This window comes from Colius striatus, chromosome 8 (genome assembly GCF_028858725.1).
Source record: "Colius striatus isolate bColStr4 chromosome 8, bColStr4.1.hap1, whole genome shotgun sequence".
Lineage (NCBI taxonomy): Eukaryota > Metazoa > Chordata > Aves > Coliiformes > Coliidae > Colius > Colius striatus.
Genome location: NC_084766.1, coordinates 28,623,779 through 28,630,244, shown reverse-complemented (window position 1 = coordinate 28,630,244; position 6,466 = coordinate 28,623,779).

Below are 6,466 nucleotides of genomic sequence, written 5' to 3'. Positions count from 1 at the left end.
GGTTGGGGGAATTCTTAAATGAGCGTCACAACACCTTTTGGGATTTATTTGTGTAATTTTGTATTTTGTGAAGTGAATCACCAGATGCCAGTACTTTGGATCCCAACAGCATGGCCCATCCAAGGGGATTCACTGGTGGAACAGAGAAAAGAGTTTAGAAAAGAAAGAGAAGTTGAATTCCCCACTTTTCCCCACAATGCACTTTAACAATCCTACACCTGGTTTAAAGAATTGTTTTAATCTATTTTTGTGTTAGTGTGTAAATAAATTGCAGAGTTTTGCACACTGTGAACAAACTTGTGATTTTCAAAGCCACCCGGTGAAGCTCCCAGGCAGGAGAAAACAGCAATATGTGTTATGCATTTGAGACTCCATTGTCACCACAGTGCAATCTGGCCTCTGCTGCAATACCTCAGCAAAGGTTTTGTTGCAACAAGCTGCTGGGTTATTTCCCTACCAACAGCCTTCTCCTACTAAGAGCCACAAGTCGAAGGACCAACCTGTGTTCCTCATCTCTGTTTCTCAGGCCAGTAATAGGCATAGAAATGTTTTGAAGTTGCCAGATTTTAAAGTTCATTCCTCCTCGTCTTCTGTTTTTAGAGGTACATGTGAGTCATGTTTCCAAGCTTTCCTTTGTAGTTCAAAAGTGTACTTTCACTTAAGCATAGACTTCCAGAGTAAGGATTTCATCTTCTCCCGGCTTAAAGAGAAGGTGGCCATCACCTGAGGAAAATGTTGCCTTTTCTCTCGACTGCTGCACTGACATTTTGTGCCTGGATGCACTAAGTCCTCTGGAAAACCCTGGCTCAAGGCAAAGCTCCAAGAACCAAGATTTCACATCCTGCTAGTATCAGCTTGTTACTCCAGACAGCTTGCTGTTTTTGAGATATACCAAGTACATCACTCTCTGTACTATGACCGGACACAAATAATGATCTGGGATATTTTCTATCCCCCAAGTGTTCACTCCCCTCTTGATGACACTACTCCTGCAGTTTGGAGGTTACTTAGGTGCGTGTACAGATGTGCACAGACACCAGGTTATAGTTATTCTTGGGAATTAAACTGTATCTCACCGATAATTCACCTGCAAACCCTCCCACCAGCGTGAGACGTGCTTGCAAAAATAGCAACCAACAGTATCCATTAAGGATTAAGTGACAAACGATTGTCTAGTTCAAAGAGTGTTTCAAATACCTTTGTGGGCCCCCGCATACAGGTTTTGTCACATAGCTGTTAGAGATTTGTACTTGAGGGAGAGGAGGGGTGGGGCAGGGGAGGTATTATATTTTTTGTTATTCTTTTGGGGGTTTTAGTCCATGCTGAAAATATGCACCCAACCCAGGGGCCATGTGTGTCATTTTGATCTGTCAAGCTGCTGTGGCTGTGGGAGTGAGGAGAGCTGGCAGCTAGTAAAACAGCACGCGTTATTCACAACCTGCAAACATATAATCAGTGCTTGCTACGTGTGGAGTTCAGGAGGTGTTCGCTTCAGGAGGTGCTGCACAGCTTTTTTTTTCCTGTGGGCTTGTTTAATAAGCAGCATTTTTCTAGAAATACTTTAGAATTAAACATTAGCATTAGAAAAGAGAAAGTGGGAGCACAGCTTTAATTCATCTCAGCCTCATTGGCATAAAAATACATCAAGCATTTCTTTCATGAAGATTAACAGGAACTTATAGATGGGATTTCAAGTCTTCAGTGGGTTTTTTTTTCTGTTCTTAAATAGTAAAATTTCTCTTAGAAAAAACATCTTAACTGTATTGTGGGGGAATAAAAAAGCACTTTCAGTGTGTTATTAACCTCTTCTATTACCACTTTCCGTTATTAACCAGGATGTGTATAGACTGCCCTCATTCATGAATGGCTGCAATCACTGGGGTATTTACTGCCATTTCCAAGCAACTAGAAATCAGTGGGCTCATCACAACATCAGTCACTTGTGCTTTGTCGGTAGAGGAGGCAGAGCACTGCTGGCGATGCTTCTCTTTTGTGTTGGTGTCACAGCAGAAGCAAAGAGAGGGAGCAGGCTTTGGTTGGCACTTTGGTGAGACCCTGCAGAGACCCGTGTTTAATGGTGCTCTGAACACTCTGACAGATATTCTGACATTCTCATTTTAGCTCGCAAAATAAAAGCAAGTGAGAAGGTATCTTGGCCAAGGTCAAGCAGTGTAAATGTGGGACAGCCAAGAACACCTCATCCTCTGAGCTACCCATGCCAAGCATGATTCCCGAGGAAGCAAGGCCATAGCAAATCTTGCTCTCACATTTGGGTTCAGTAGATTCGAGCAGGTGAAGGGAGAGAAACCAGATGAAGACTGGAAACCATCTACATTTTTACTCTGATGCAACAAAAAGCTTTGTTGCATTTGGAAATTTTAAGGAAGAAGCCATCTCTCTGTTTATTTTCCTTCTTTAACCCCCAGAAAAGGGAAGAGCCCTACAGTGGGCTGTTTATAGGGTCTGCTCTGCTGAAGGGCACCCCCAGATCCACCCCAGGCCTGTTTTGGGAGGAGCTGGCTATGAAGGATAAGTGAATTGGGGACCTTGGATCCCGTAGAGCTGTTGCAGTTGGTGGCTTTGCCAGCAGGGAGGGTGGCAGCCCACAGCTTTAGTGAGGGCTGCCCAGGATCAGGGCTGGGCTGGCACCAGGTCACTGACATTGGAGCAAGGAAGGAGCTGCAGCAAGAGCCTGGGAGATCAGGAGGTGAATTAACCACAGTCAGTTTTCCTTCCAAAGAATCTCCTCACGTCCAAGCAAGTAGAAAATGCTATCCGGGCAGTAAGGAAACCACACAGACATAAATACATCCAACCCCATCTGCAGGACTTGCTCTGAAGCTGTGTCTGCAGAAAGACTCATTTTTTGCTGTTCTAAAAGAGTGGGTGAGGGACTGCGGGGAAGTGGTGGTGACTGTCCCAGCCCCAGAGGTGCTGCTGGTTGGATGAGATCACTGACCAAAGGGACATTTTGCAACTCCTTCCCAGCAGTGTCAGGACACAGACTAACCGAGGGCCACAGAGGCTCCCTGGAGGAGTTGGTGGGTGGATGCAGAGAGGTCTGGATGTCTCTGCTCAGCACTCGTGGTAAGCCAGGCTGCAGGACAAGGGGCAGAGAGAGCCTACGTGGGCCTCTGACCCATTCCACCTCATTTTTTGGCAGCTTTTGCAGTCTGGTGGCTGATAGAGACAAAATTACATCTGACAGAGGCGCCAGACTGGACATCTGACTTCCACAGAGCATCCTGACATATCAAAAAAACCCTTTCCTCCTGCCTCTGATCCCCATTAGCACCACGGAAGGAAGCAGCCACGGGAAATTTCTAAGTAGATTACAATAAAAAACCAGGATTTTGGCTGACCACATCCATCCAACAAAGTAACACACACCCAAACTGACAAATCGTCGAGAGTCACCTGAGAAATAGACTGTGTGTTGTTGAGAGTTGAAGCGATTGGTAGGACAACACTTTTCCTGCCTGCTCTGTGCAAGGTGTTACTTCTAATGATTTGTAAGCAGAAAAGTACATACTATCCTCTGACCAAGGACACTCTGAGGTAATTAGGCCTAGAGAAAACAATGGAAACAGTTCATCCTGATGTTTTAAGGATATTTTGTATGTATTGCGAAAACTTGGCAAGAAAACTAGAGGTCCATGTACCCTCAACTGAAAATAATACCCACAGGTCAAAAAACCCCTTGCCCAGGGGTAAACCCTTCCCCTGAGCACACACAGTGGTTAAATGTTGGTGCAAGCAGTATTATAATTGTATGTAAATTACTAACCCATCGTTGTGGAGGGAGGGGATTTGAAATGTTACTAACTCTGCAGGTTTTTAAAATCAATATCAGGTGGAAAATCCCACTGGGTGTGCTTGAGCACCTGGGACTGGGCCAACCTGAAACAGACAATCAGTGTCTCTCCTGAGTGTGTGTTTAATCAATCGTTTATTTATTTTAATTAATTATTCATTTGATTATTGGCCAGTTGCACACAGAGTAAGGAATCTGCTTTTTGGACAACACAATCACCTGGGAACCACAGAATCACAGAGAAAAACTCCTCCCAGCTGGGTTGGTAATCACAAGCATCCTTCCTGGATCTGCCTCCACCTTTGAGCCCTCCTCTGCAGCCTCCGGATCCACGGACAAACGAGGTTTTCTAACTGGGGTACAAACCCCAGCCTCAGGAAAGGGCAGCCTCAGCTCTGCGAGGTGTTTTCACACTGAGGCAGGTGAGCTGCTGACCTTAAGCCTCTGACCGACTTTCACAAGCTGCAAGCAACTTCACCTGACACGGGGTGTCATCCTCCAAGTGTGAAGTTTCCTCCTGTCCTTTGAAGATCAAAGGAAAACAAAGACAACTTCCAGCTTTATCATGGAAACGAAAAACACCACCCCGGGGATTATCTGGGACCTCCCTGCTGCTCAACATTAGTGTTCAGCATGTCTCAGGATCTTCCCAGGCAGAGCCCAGGGGCAGCAGGATATACTTCTCCCATCACACCCAAGCTGGCAGGCTTCACTGCTGCAGCTTTTCACAGCTAGGTCCAGATAATGGGCATCTTTATCTTTTGCAGCCCTTCAAGGAAACATCTGGCTGTTTATTCGACATGAGCTCCCCTTGCCCTGACCTGCTCTGCCTGCTGCCTCCCCAGGTCCCTCCTGGAGAGAGGGCTGAAGAGAAGGAAGTGAAATGAGAAACTGACGTGGGAACTGTGAAGCCTCCCAGCAGCCCACCCTGCTCTCTGCAGACACCCCCTACACTTGTCTCAACCACCTTTCCCCAGGATCCCACAAGCCAGAGAGCACCAAGCAGGGCAGTAGCTGGTCACACTGAAGCCTTGTGCTTCCTGCTTCTTCCTCCACACATATGGCTGAGCTGTATCCCCATCAGATGTCACATTTAAGCCTAGAAAAGCTCCTTCCAGCCTGGCTTGGTAATCACAACTGCCAGGAGCCACTTTAGCACTTAGTAGCACAGGGAACAACATTCCCTTCCCTTCTCTCCACTGGTGGCCCCTGATCAATTCTGTGGAGCATATCCGCCTGCACATGACTGCTGACTGCGAGACACCTAGCTGCTCCTCACAGCTGGAGTTGGTAAACTGAACCATGGCAATGCTTTAGCCCTCAGTAGCAGACAGATTTCTTGCCATACACCCAGGGCTCCCATCCCCTGATTCCTGACAGAGAGGCTGCTCTACCCAGCTGTGGCTGGCTGAAAGGGCTGCCCAATTGGATTTGTTTCTAAGTAAAACATTATATCCCGGGGAGGGGATGAAAAGAACACAACCACCCAACAAACTTTCTCTTGTAATATAGAGCATATGGCCTCACAAGCACAGTGCAATAAACATGTCCTGGTAATGAGATTGTGTGCTTAGGATAGCCTTTGTTCATGGGTCTAGTGTGCATTGCAAATGGATGAATAAAAAGCTTTATGCTTCAGAATGAGATCGATATCGTTATCCCTGATGCAAGACAGGATGCAGATACATACAGCTGAGCCTGTGATTAACACTTAGAAAGAAACCCAGGTCCACTCTAGCAGCAAAATGCTCCTTGTGTGAGTAGAGCAACATCAGCAAAGTTCTGCTTTTTACCAACAGAGCAGAAACACCCTCTGCAGGAAAATTTAACTGTACTGGGGAAAACACAGTTTTGCTACTACAACCTTTTTCTATATACTCCAGGGATCCATCTGGCCAGCTCAGTCAGTCCAGCTCTCTCACACTTCCTTTATGCTTTTGACAAATGAGACTGTGCTGGTGGCAGTGCCCAGAGCAGCTGTATCACTTGCCCTGGGAAGCCAAGGGCAGAGCCCACTCTCCATCCCAGACTGCCTGACCCTCAGGCTCTCTGTTAGCCACAGTAATTACCCAAGGCAACATGGGCATTACCAGGGAGACCTCACACTGAAAGCATCTCCAGGAGCTGAATGCACACACTTCTGCTCCATCCCTGTTAGAAATGTGCTGCATCTTGGCGGGTCACTGGGGGCCTGGCCAGATGGCAGCTAATGATCATGCTGGAATTCCTGTCAATTGATTTTCCAGTTAACTTTACTTAACATGATTGGAGGCATCAGAGCAGCAAGGATATACCCGTTGTTCCAGTTTGAGCCCTGCAGACCTCATATTCCATTTCAGTGCAGCAGTAATTTTAGATCCAAATAGAACAAACAGTTCCTTAAAATAAAGATTGAACATAAAGATTCATCCAGAGCCTGATCTGAAGCCCATTGTGCTCAGGAGCCATCCTCCCCACTGAAGGCAACGGGCTTTGGATCAGGGCCTGGAGGCAGCTCGCAGTGTATGGGCAATTTAATAACTGGAGATGACTCACCATCAAACGCTGTCTGCTTTACAAAGGAATCTCAGAAACACAGTATCTGTGGGGCAGAAGTAAACCACGAGGCATACAAAAAGATTTTTCTAAAAGCCCATGAAAAACGACGTTGTC